The 12,929-nt window shown below is 42.7% G+C and overlaps 1 protein-coding gene and 1 long non-coding RNA gene across 6 annotated transcripts in view; one reads left to right on the forward strand and one right to left on the reverse strand.

Moving 5' to 3' along the window:
• Nucleotides 1-12,929, forward strand: part of LOC143899996 (uncharacterized) — a 168,860-nt gene that overhangs the window by 22,295 nt on the left and 133,636 nt on the right. The window lies entirely within an intron of this gene.
• The window catches only part of LOC143899994 (tachykinin-like peptides receptor 99D), a 76,557-nt gene that overhangs the window by 19,424 nt on the left and 44,204 nt on the right, over nucleotides 1-12,929 (reverse strand). The window lies entirely within an intron of this gene.

A 12,929-nucleotide genomic window follows, 5' to 3' on the forward strand; every position in this document is an offset into this window, starting at 1 on the left:
ACTTTAAGAGATATTGAAAGAAGAAAAATTTTGGAAATAACAATTTTTGGCCATTTATTCGTAAACAAAATGACTTACAAAACTGTCGATTTAGAACATATTTATAACCGCGTAGGACAACTCAGAACAAAATTTTTAAAACCAGTACAAGAACCTAAAGGGCACTTTACTCTTCGAAATTATTTTTTTCGATTTTCTTAGTTAAAAATCTTGTTCCAGACTTCCCGTTTTAAAACTATTATATCCTCCACTAGCGGTCGAAACGTGAAAAGGACAGATAATGAGGACGATAATGATGAGAACTTAAATCCGTGGTTATACGAGCCTTCATATAAATTGATTTTAATAACAATATATCAAATGTCGGATGGATTTTTATCCGATTTCATATTCAAGCAGAAAAACGTTAAAACGTTGGGGTATAAGCCGCTTTGTAATTTCAGGTAAAATTCTAGTCAGAATTTTACCCGCCTGACTGTGCATTAATGTGACTTGCGAAGAGAATAATACATTTATGAGTTATCGCGGATAAATGACGTGGAAGTAGAGAAGGTTTCGCTTAGGGGAATAGAACAAAATGGTAGTGAATTTAATGGACAAAGTAACATTTTTTTTCCGTCTCGCTGTGACCTACTTCGACAGGCTATTCGTTTAGGGTCCGTATTTCCAACGGCGCGGCGGATGGTACAAAGACAAACGCGTCTACGCCTGAGATGACGTTCGAAGCGCATGTACGATGCTTACAGTCGTAAAGATAGTAATATCGATAATAAAATTTTCTCTCGTACAAACTACGTAGGCGAGCCGAGCACGCATTCCACACCTTTTTGTTCCTCCCATGTTGTAGAAGCGCGAAAGCCGAGCACGGATTATTGTTCCTTCGAATAGAGTTCCAGCCTTTCGCGTGGAGATCTGATCGAATCCGAGTTTGATCTTGCCCTGAAAGGAACGCCGAGTGTTTTTCGTTTCCGAGCTACCGTACGTACATCCGACGTTTCAATTCCTCCATTCTATTCTCAAAGATAAAGTTCAGAAGGAAGTTCGTCCCTCGGTTCGATCGCATTTCTCTCGCCACGTCACTTCTTCGCCGCTTTTACTTCTGTCTCTATTGTTCTTCCTTTGTCTTCGCGATTTTACGCAGACTGTCTTACGTTCACGACTTCACATTGGCGTGCGAAAGCCTGAAAATGTTTTTCAAATAAAATTTATTTTTCCTCGGGAAAAATGACAGATTGATAAAACATCATTTTATGAAACATCGATTTAAACTACATTCATGTGTTTCCAATATCAATCGGAATTTTTATTTTTGTGAAACGTGTTTAGGTTTTTGCTTTTCAATATATGTGTAATATCGATCTCTTCAAATAATAATAGTTATTTCATTTCTCGAAAAGGTTTGAGATTTTTGTCGAATTTGAAGAAATGCGGATAATGGCGTGTTTTGCATAGAATGACACATCTCGACCTCAAACGTAGTACAGTGTCTCGCTTCGTAGGTATATAGATAGGAGTAGCGGACGAGCTGCATACGAGAAGCAGGACAGTTGCGATTCGTAGGAACATTGTTGCCACCAAAGGCAAAAGAGAGCAAGAGACAAAGAGAGAGAGAGAGGGAGAGAGAGAGAGAGAGAGAGAGAGAGAGAGAGAGAGAGAGAGAGAGAGAGAGAAAGAGAGAAGAAGAAGTAGAGACTGCAGTAGTCTGACTCTCTGAGGCCGAGCTTTTAGCGTAGAATGGTCATTAAACGTCAAGGAAATATCCTTTTTGCCCCTTTCGTAGATGTTAATCCAGAGATGACCATTAAGACATGGTAGTAACGCGTACATGGATATACGCATCTCGATTTCCAGATTCTCGGGAATTTTGCTCGGTCCTTGGCGGTACTGTGAAGATTTCCTTATTTACGCTCATGTTTTAACTCCGAGCTGACATCAATGTTTTAATTTAAAGACAGAATACACGCCATTACGATATATAATGCGAAATTGACTGAAATCTTGAGATGGGAGCGTTATAATTCCGCGCTGTTGATTTTTATACGATTTTAAATCAATGTACTGATAAATTTACAAGCGTAAATTCGACGTAGTTGAGAAACTCGTTGAAATTTCATTACGAAAGCAAGTCGCGATTGATGGAAAAAGTCGCGTCAAAACATTGCTTTATTTTCGTTATCTTTCAAGGATTAACTTGTAACGCGTGTACGTAATGCTGGAGATTAACCAGGATTTTGCAGAGGTAGACAGATGATACTATTAGAAGGTAGTCGGGTAAAAAAAATTTTGCTTCTCATAAATTACCCACAAAGCCGGGTTGCACGTACACATATGGCTACGTACACAGATTTTGATGCTTTAATCGTCAACCTGTTTTGTATTCGTCTCGAGTAAAACCCGTTTTTACCTTTTTGCAAAGCCATATCTCTCCCGGTACGGCGATGCAGTCATCATCTACTCGAGAGTATATAGGGATTGAGGAAAGTCTTGACCTCCTTGCGTCCGATTTATACGCTTACTCGTACTACTTTCAATCCGCTATGGCTCTTTCCTTACTTCAACTAGTTTTAACCTCAGGGCTACATTATATATTTTCGCAAATGGGGACTGAATCTCTCAGAGACACAGTTAGATATTTTCAAAAAACATATTTTTAAAAATACATATTAATTTTCTTAGCAAAATATAGACGTTATAAAATATGATTATATAAAATTAAAATTCAAATCTACTTGCTAAAATATATCAACGTTTAAACAAGGTGATGCTTTTTTTTAGGCCCATTTTTATTCTTTTTTAAAGAACTTCTATAAAACTTCTGTTGTAACTAATATGCTGTTAGTAATTTTTTTTATATAGCATTGTTACTCGAAATTGTAAATTCCTAACATGTTAGTCGAGATTTCAATTATGTCGGGTTAAATCCGATACATATAATTTTCGACAAATAAAGATATTTAAACAATTTAGCGATTTGTCTCATATCTTCTATAATTAATTTTTTTTAAGCGGGGAGCACACACTTTTGCAGAACGCATAATGCGTAAGCATAAGAAAATTGATTGGTCTATAATCACATGTGCATAAGAAAATAGACCAATCAATTTTCTTATGCTTACGCAATATGCGTTATGCAGAAGTGTGTGCTCCCCGCTTTATAGATCTGCGAACATTTCCATACCTATGCTACAGATATTTAAGAGACGCCCTTTGAACGATTGTTAGATATTTCTTGAAGTTTCATGTTGAATTTTAACAAGGCTCAAGATCTCTATTGGAAGTTTCGCAAGATAGATGTTTCTTGAAAGAAAGATAGCTGTCATATACCGCACGTTTACCGAATGTGAAAGAGGTACATAGGAAAGTGGACTACGAAAATTCCCAAGAGTTCATCTTCCGTCGGAGGTATCATCCTTTGGGGAGAAAGATGGTACGAATTGCACCACTATGTTTTGCTGGAACTTGAGAAAGGATTCGAAAATACTTCGGGTCATGGTCCTCCGAACCCTTACTGCATCGTCACGACAATAAATTACGAGGGATATTAACCTACGATCCTTTTCGAGGACCAACTTAGGAGATAGGTGAAAGTTTCGACGAGCAAATAAGTGGCTGCGAGATTAATGCGATCTTTCGCGCATCTTCCTAAATATGATAGCCGCCATGAATTTTGCAGTTTCAACTTTATTCTAGAAATAAGCCGCGAAACATAGTTTGCATTTTCTTTTTCACTTCACCGTTTGAGACGTGACACGCGTAAATCCGTCAAAGGAATAAGGTTCTTTCAGCGCGAGAACGAAGATGCCGCTCAAATATAATTTGAAATGCAAATCGACTGTAAGCGGAGAGTATGAATTCGCAACTAGTTTATCCGTTCTATTTTGGGCGTGTGTAAAATCACATTATATCACTTATGTGTTGATATTACAATTTGTCAGAATACAAATGTGCTATAATATCGTATTCAACAGTCGTGATATTCTGACAATGAGACATACCGTCGAGATAAATTTCCTTCTTTTCGCAGATTTTGCAATTTTCTTCTGTAATTTATTACAGTTGCAATTGAACATTCCGAGGCTTGAGTACGAGAATTTAATTGATATCTATAGCGTGATTTACATTATACGCAGCGTTGAATTTTGCCTTATTAAATCTTGCGCGTTACTAATCACCCATTATTCTCGCCGACGACGCGACGGAGCGGTATTTTCTTGCAGCGTGATCATGAATTACGTTTTACAACGTAATCCCTCGGCTGCTCACGGCTGCTCACGGCTGCTTCGCCGATGCAATGCATATTTTATCAAGCCACGTCACGCCCGACATGAATCCCTCGTTACCGTAATCCGTCGCGATGAACGTTCATCTCGACCGAGCTGACCGACGCAGATTAACCCGTCGAGAGCGCCCGGGCTAAGTTATCGGTTCTTGCATCCTCCGGTTGCCCGCCCAGCTTCTTGTCGTTCTCATCCAAGCCATTTCTTATCTTCGCCGTTGTTGCACTACAGTTCGTACTATTCTTTTTTCCGTTCGGCATCGCGCGACGGCGCGTCCCGTCGCTCCGTTTCCGCTTTCCGATTATAATTGCCACTGATAATTTGCATTAGTAGTTTAAGCACGTCGAAGTAATTACAGTTGGTACCGTGTTGCGCGCTTCGTTGTCGGGTGCGGATCGCCGTTCAGGAAGCCGTTCGGCGCGTCGTGCGTTATTATTATTATTGGCGAAGAGAGGACGTTGATCGATGATGCGATTCACTATCGCCACTATCGGCCGATCGATATTTAATCCGCCGGCTCCGGCCGCCAGCCGTTGACGTCCGGGTCGGCGTTGACGTAGGCTTTGTAATTGTGGCGCGTGCAATTGTAGTCCCGCGAGCTGACATTCGACGACCTGGCGATATTCCAAAACGCCCGGCACCGCTCCGACGAGCGAACAGTTTGCCGGTTGAACCGACGGCTGCTTCCTCCGCGCGCAAACGTTTCCCATTCGCGGAATCGCAACTCGCTTTGTGTGACTCACGTTCAGATTAAGCCTTTTGATTCGGGTTACCGGGTACAGCAGCAGATACGCGCTGCCAACAGCGAATTGTGCACAGAGGGATTGCGGTGACGCTAAAGGCGTCCACTCCGGAGTAGAGGTATCGCCCGTCACACACACGATCGGATGCGCGCTCAGGAAATTGACGCTTGCGTCTCCGTTTACCTTCGACCCCCACGCGGTGATTCATGGTGTTAGCGCTCGCTCCAAGACCGATACTCGGTCGAGTCGGTCGAGCGACGCTCTTGGCGTTTAAGTCGAACGCAGATTCATTTCGACGAATTATGAGGCGATGAGTAGCGTTTGATTCGTAATTTCCATCGTTGATCTTCTGATCGACGTTCTAATCGACATTCTCTTTAAGACGAGGTACTTCGTCTTGTCTCGAATTATCCCGTGTTTACCGAGATCGATCGATCCCTGGACGACGGCATCGGAATTCTAATCGGTCCCCCGATTAGCGGGATAGCGCCGTCGGTATTTTGATTAAAATTTGCGTTGCACTTCGTATCTACGCTCCCCCGTCTATTTATGTTATTTATGCTAGCCGATGATGTAAATCCTATACGATCGACCGAGTGGAGAGGTGTCAATGTGTCAGATGTTTTGCGGATTATTTGAATATCGAGTCATTCTGAAGGCAACTCTCTCTCAAACTGTCATTGAAAGTTCTTTAACGCTGTCAGCTTATCATAATCGTGATGGTTACGTTGGTCGTCGACATTCCAATCGCCCTGTTGACATTTTGCGATGCATCTGTTGCATCATAATGCGATGGTTAACATTCCTTGGCTTTTCGTGGTCTTTTCGCTTTTTCGCCGGTCATCGTTTTACGCATTATTAATACGCGGCCGGTGACAAATCAGCGGAATAAGTTGTTTCAGATTGTTTAGCCGCCGCAACAGGTTGCGACTCAACAGGTTCGGTTGCTTTCGTCTTCGAGCGTCTACTCAGACACCGCCGATGCGTAGTCGGGTTTCGTTTAATCTGATTTTCCGCTTGAGAGCCAGGCGCAAACGTCCCTGGCGAAATCGCTGCTCGGAATCGTCGCTCGCGGTTCTGCAAGAATCCGCCCTCGGCATACAGGAACATTCGACTTGGGACTTTAGTTTGCGTGCGACTTCCGGTTTCGAAAGGATTATCGTAGTCAACGCGCTTGATAAGTTACGATCATTAATATTCATTGCCACTCCGCGTTGGTGGTATATAGCGCGATCGCCGAGCATTCACAGCTTTGCATCCGCGCTTTATCCGTGCCGAACGATGGAATTTATTATGTCGTTTTTAAACCGTATCGATGACGTGCGCGACGTTTTGATTGACGGCCAACATTTGCGTTGCGGTGGCCGACGTTTGCGTGTTGATCGGAGCTGCAAGGCTATCGGGACACGTCGTGCAGTAATGTCCCTTTTAACGGAGATTTCTCCGGAAGTTTTGTTTCCGAACGTGATGACTGACATATGGAGGCGAATGGTTACGCGGCTCGCGGTTACTATTATATTCGCTATTCAAGGTGGTATTGGCATTCGCGTTGACAGCCGCTGGTGTATCCGACGGCAAAATCGATGTCGGCGGGGATTCTGATTTTAAATTCTACTTCCTTCCGCCCGCGTCGACTCGCGTTTTGCCGTCAATTTTATTGGCCGCTATCTCTGGCAGGCCAGAAAGCGATGCGGTACTCAAATATTCGCCCGGTTTTTCCCGCAACGTTCTGGCCATCAGGAAGTCGGCTTAAATGATCAATTCCTGGACGTTTGATCAAACCGCAAACCGCTTGCTTTATTCGCAAAGCGATAATATTCCAGCTACGATTGCTATTAACTTCGGTATTTAACATGGTATTCACGTTCGCGTAATAACTACCGCCGGGATTACTTCCTTTCGCTGGAATTTTGTGAGGGTAACGATTTTATCCTGGCGTCTAACAATTCCGAGTTTCCCGTCGACGCAGACGCGACGAGGCGATTGAATTTTCCGTGTTTACGCGCGCGGTCGATCCGAAACTGTCGCTGAAATTGTCGTTCACGTTGTGTTATTACCCGACGTATTGTTGCTCCCTTTGTTGCTTGTCGAATCGTTCAGATCCGAAGCTGCGTTTGATCGGCGCATCTCGCGCTCAACGAGGCAGACTTTATCGCGTCTTTGACTACGCGCTGATCCTCGTTCATATTTTCCGCGAAAGTGCTCGTAAGCGTCGCTTCACTACCCACGTCAGATTCTCGCAGCGAAATCCCGTTTTTCGAACTCGGATTTGTCTTGGAATTTTCTTTATTCTGCAATCTGTTGGAAGATATTTTTATTATTAAACGATTCAATATCTGTCCTACCGTCGCTCAATTCAATCTAGCTGCTTCTTCTTCTTTAGAAAACATCATTCGACGCTTCGTAATCCATGTTCTCCCGACCAGAATTGAGCGTCCGCGACTTTCGCAATAAATATCTGAGTGGATATATTCTAATCCTAATCTGAAGAGGGTGTCAAACATTGCCGCGCCGGTGGAAACCGATTTCCATCAATTTACTCGAGTTGTTCAACGTGGCGCAGCGTAGGTCAGGGATAGGGATCAACTTGCAAACTTCCATGAAACAACGCTCACGGACAAACCAACTTTTCGCTATAAACAATCCAGCGGTGAAAGACAATCCGGCACTCTCATACGTTGACAAACTGACGTTGGATCGCTGAATATCGTTTGGCAGGTCTGCGTATCGTGATCGCACTTCCGGTACGAGCAAAACTGACGAGCAACAACGGGCCGCTGGAATAAAGTCTTTGATTTATCAATGCATGGAGGCGCATAAACGTTCGATATCAGTTCGCAGTGAAGTTTCGACAAAGAGACGCTTGAGGAGAGTTCGCTCGATCGAGTCCGATAGTTAGATACTGCTCGATGTCTGTCGATTTTGATTCCGGTAAAATAAATGCGATAGATAAATTGAAATCTGTATAGATTATATTCTTCGAGAAAATCAATCACGTGAAGGTTGTTATCTTGATTTATTTCTTCGATTAAGGTAGTCGTCTCGTCAGGGCATGTATTAGATAAAGTTTTCGATTTCGGATTTTATATCAAATTATATGATCAGCTTTGCAGTCGATTTTTTCTGTGGCTCCTTACCGATTATTTACTCTAGAAAATTGATCTCGAAAATCACAAATTTTGCATTACTCATACAGACGGCCAGAAAAAGAAGGCTCTATCACGGTTTCAATCACATATTTTCGCATTTTTCCATTAGATGAAGTGAGAAAAAACATTGCTTTTTGTACATTAGATTTCGAAGAATCCGATGCAACCATAAAATATATATAGTTTACCGGAGATTTCGTTGCTAATTTTTTAGTTTATTTTAGTGAAAATTCGGTAATCGAGCAGATATTTTTTGGTCGAGGTGAGGTTGGGAAGACTTGGCAACGCCGCTGGCTAATCACTGTAGTTGCAGGTTATGGGGCTCGTCTTTCTTAGCCGACGTGGATAGTGATTGACACCCCTGTCATGCGTTTTGAAACCCTTTCTCAGTACGTGTCAAAATTCAATCGAAAAGTATTTTTCTCACTTGTAATCTTTCTCGACGACTCGCACGATCAGCTGATCAAAACGGAGTCAAATGAAAAAAATCACATAATTTGGAAAAAGTAACATACTTTGTCACGTATGAAATTTACACCATACGTCATAAAATTATTTTTCCCTTAGCAAAAATTGCCTGAAATATATTTCTGAACGTAAAAACCTACAAACAGTCACATGACTAGCACGTAGCGAGACGCCTACCTTAAGAGGCGTTTTTTTCTCGAAATTTCAAGATCGTTTCCTTGGTCGTCATTTTGTTAGTCAGGTGCCGGATGGTCGTTAGCAGTAAGCAGCGTCGTCGTTGTAACGATCGTTAACGTTCTAGGCGACGGTACTTCGTTAGTCGACAGAATTCGACGCGGTTTCTCAGCCAGATTCTCGTTCCCTTCGTGCAAGGTTGCATTTCGCTGCAGACTCTCGTCGTTTAGAGCGACTCGGATTGCCGTAATCGATCCGCGTTGCGGTGACAAGGTCCGCGCTCTCGATCGATCGAGGAAATTGAATTGTGGATCGTCGTCGTTTCGGGGAAAAGAGTTCGCCGGTCTGGTCGCTTAGGTTTCCGACTTGGGTACGACGTCGTTAAATAACTCTCGATTGCACTTGATGTCTCTTCCACGTCGTCCGATAACGTCAAGTCCGAACGTCACTCGACGCCTCTGTCTTCGGCATATAACCACTATCGAACCCGAGTTTGACCTTTCGAACGCGAGTTTGATCGGAAAAACTTTGTTGTATTGTTGAATCCTGCTCTGCGACTACTCGAGTAAGTGCATACGACATGTGATTTGTATCTCCCTTGCGATCGCTGGTTGAATTTCCGTTCGAGGAGCGCCACGATATTTTTAGATATCATCGAGTTCTCACGTGTACTTAGTAGCGTAGTAGCGTCACGTTTACGATCGCGCTTCGCGTAGTTATTCGCGTGGTGGATCGCGAGATTGTAGCTACGTTCGTAAATTTTTCACTCGAACATTGATCACCGCGGAGGTTCGAAACAGGCGTGCCGCTACCGACTGTCAAGCATATAGTCGTGTTTTAAAATATGGGGCTCGTGCACTGAATTCACCATCGTCGTCATCGATCACCTTTGTCCTAAATTAAAAGCGAAACTTGTGAAAGATTCACCTTATTTATTTTCTTCATTCCCTAAGTTATCCATTCTGTCTGTCGATTAAGTTCTTAAATTATAATCTATATTAAGAGCACCCTGCACATGGACGGTTAATCAATAATGACGATAAGGGTTAATAATTAATAGAATTTTAAGATCAATAGTTTATAAAGTTAATTAAATCGATGGAATGTCAGACACATTTAGTAGGATATTAAGATTAATAACTGATATAGGATTTTACCAAGGCGAGTATCGGCAACAGACGCGCAGTCGGGATCGGAAATTGCGTTGCACTGTCGGAATCTATATCGCTCAACGTGAATTTATACTCTCCGCCTAGCGTGGACCAATCTGCCACGCGTCCACCAATAAGCACCGCTTTTATCGATGCATCGACGGCGATATTAGCCATGCTATATTTCGGCCTTTAATTGAGTCATTTTTATCGATCCTCAGTGCATGCCTCAGTGATCCCCAGAGCGATATTTCAGAATTTATTTTCTTTTGCTTCCGAGATGCTCCTCTGTCATTTCTCGAAAACGTAAACGTCCTGACCGATCCGTAAACGGCCGTTTACGCGTCGTTGAATTCTCATTGAATTTCTAATATGACGGATCCAGTTGGGGGAGTATAAGGCCGGATTATTTTCGTTGCCGCCTCTGGCGAACGTTATTGTCGAGTCGAAGAGGAATATTTTCTTATTTTTATCGTGTGGCAAAGCAACCCTCTACCGGGTTCCGTTTACAAGTACGGCTCGCGACGGTGGTGGTACGCCTATTGCGCGGCATTGTTTCAACGCGGCTCTCATTTGAATTGGTATCGGAAGCATGTACGTGACATACCGCGCAAGGAGCTAACTGCGCCCCCGTCGTCGTCAACGTCGTCGTCGTGCAGCGTGCATTTCCCATGCGAATAATGGATGCCAAACATACGCAGAGACGTTATAATGACGTCAACATCTAGAAATGCGCATTCTTCAAACGCGGATGTGCCCTATGGTTTCATGTAGTTCCTGCAAATGTTAAGTATTGTCGAATAACAGAATTCTATTTCCAGATGCGAAGTCTTTGGAATAATATACTCCTCTCCCTCTCCCTCTCTGTCTTTTTGATGTTATATCTCTTTAAGAATGCAATTACATCGTGTGCACACTGGTTGTATTTACCACGCGTTAGTATAACGTATTCATTGTAGTATTTGACATCTTGAACCCCGCTGTCTGGTTATTGCACAATATCACAATATTAATCTTTAATTTCATTGTGTACGTTACGACATTCAACAAAGGAATTCTTCTTGGTCTCGAGTCTTAATTTTAAAATTAGTCGTTAATTCTAAAAATAAGCAGACGAGATTTTGTTTATAATGAAACCTAGCTGAACGATACTGATGAACGTGTTTGATGATGAATATTTCAATACTGTTGTCTCTTGTTACGTAACGTAGATGCGTTCTTGTTCGTATAAAGTGCGAGTAGCGTGGGTGGTATTTTTGTCCGTAGAAAATTGAACGCCAACACGTTTTAACGGGATAAGACGTTCGCCTGTAGGTACGCGCGAGAGAACTGCAACCGAAGATAAAAAGATACGAGCGAGAGAGAACTACGAAAGAGGGAGAACGCTTTTCTTGAATAAAGAGAAGAATCTTAAGCATTTTTTCGATGATAACAACATTCTGGGATAAATATCAAGCGAAGAATCTTTGCGATACTTTTGCTGGCGAATTTGCACGACAGAAAAGATTCGCTCCCGATGGCGATTAGAGCGAAAATAATCTGAAAAATCAATTCCGTATTCAGGCTTTCCATTGTGTGTGTGGGCGGGGTATCAGATAAACCCTATTATTCATGAAATTTGAAAATCTAATTTTTCGCAGAGAGATCCGTAAAAATAACATCGTGCGTTATGCACGATCCTATAATACTCACTCGGTGTATAATTTTAATGAGCTCTGTTGCAATCCAGCTAGGGTTCTAAATTCTGATGAATTAAGCAAAAAGGCACGGCAATTACTCACGGTTAATATTTCAACCCTTAATGCGACCTGCCACCCGGCGAAGCGCAGGTATATGAGAATCGTTTCTCGCTTTTCCATATATGGAAGTACGGGATATATTAACCGCAGAAACCTAATTAGTTCATTACACGTTCGTTGCGGTTACATCAAGGTCGAGTGAAATATTTTATAAGTTTCGTGAAATAATTTGCGCTACTCCTTTCGGAGGATTATTCTCGTTGGGATTTTCCGCTTATTCTCTCATACTTAATGGTATCGTTTGCAGCTAGTCGTTTTCTGGGAAAGGCGTTCTTCCGCGATACAAATGCTCGGTGCAAGAATATTTCAAGCGACGACACTAGTGATTTTTTACTTTACTCGCTGCGGCAATTATCTATCTCCTTTCTCACGCGGATAAAAGAAAACTTTGCCAAACCTTTTCTTCTCGCGATTGCGTGGCGATCGTCTTTTCCTCGGTTTTTCAAGATGATCGACCTTTCTCTCGCGGTACTTCGTATTGACAGGCTAACGTACCTCCCGCATCGGTAGGTAGTGATAACAGCATTATCCTTGCACGGGCTATCGAGTGCGGGGGAAAATTAACTGGAGGTCCAATCTCTGAGTTCTTTTTATATCTACGATGACGTCTGCTCCCGACACGACTGATTCTGCAGAGTGCGACCGATAAAAATCGCGTGACAATTCATTTGGAACGAATTTGCCGTAGAATCCGCGCGCTCGCAGTAAACGCGATCTCACTTCGGTGCATGGCACGCGATTGCCTCTGTCGTGGGTGATATGAATTCATTGGAAGAAATTTTTGTTGGAACACTCTGCATTCGTTGCTGCGTGTCGATTAAGTTCTTTCCGGTCGATTCAATTCCATCGCATTTACGGAAGCTCGTTGCAGCATCGTTTAAAGCTTCGCTTTAATACATTTAATGATCTAGATTCTGGATAAAAGCCTCCGCAGTGAAAATCGATCAGAACGATAACCGAGCGGGCTACAATGCCCGTTATTTCTATCACAACGGGCGCAATGCTTACATTCTGATGGCTCTCTCTCTCTCTCTTTCTTTCTCCCCCCTCTCTCTCTACTCTTCTCTCTCCCTTCCCCCACTTCCTATTTCCTCCGTGCCGTAGTGTATTGTCGAGGTCTCAGATTCCCGCGCTTGCGATAACGCACATTATCATTTATCGGGAAAAT

This window comes from Temnothorax americanus, unplaced genomic scaffold (genome assembly GCF_048541705.1).
Source record: "Temnothorax americanus isolate GAGA-0224 unplaced genomic scaffold, ASM4854170v1 Scaffold29, whole genome shotgun sequence".
NCBI classification, from domain to species: Eukaryota; Metazoa; Arthropoda; class Insecta; order Hymenoptera; family Formicidae; genus Temnothorax; species Temnothorax americanus.